Here is a 219-nt window from a genome sequence, read left to right on the forward strand (position 1 = left end):
AAGAGAATAGCAGGCAGGGGCTTGGCAGTGCTGACAGGCAAGTGGGGTCTTCCAGCAGGGTGGCCCACCTGACCTGCTCTCAAAAGGAGCACAAGTTCTAGCAGATTCAGAGTCCTCCTGATCTGATCAGCCAGGCCCCATTGCCTGCTGGCCACCCTCTAGTGCATCATCTTGTGCAGGATGGAACCTAGGACCTGGGCTTCATAAGGTCTGGCTTCT

The sequence above is a fragment of the Alligator sinensis genome, unplaced genomic scaffold (genome assembly GCF_000455745.1).
Source record: "Alligator sinensis unplaced genomic scaffold, ASM45574v1 scaffold155_1, whole genome shotgun sequence".
NCBI lineage: Eukaryota > Metazoa > Chordata > Crocodylia > Alligatoridae > Alligator > Alligator sinensis.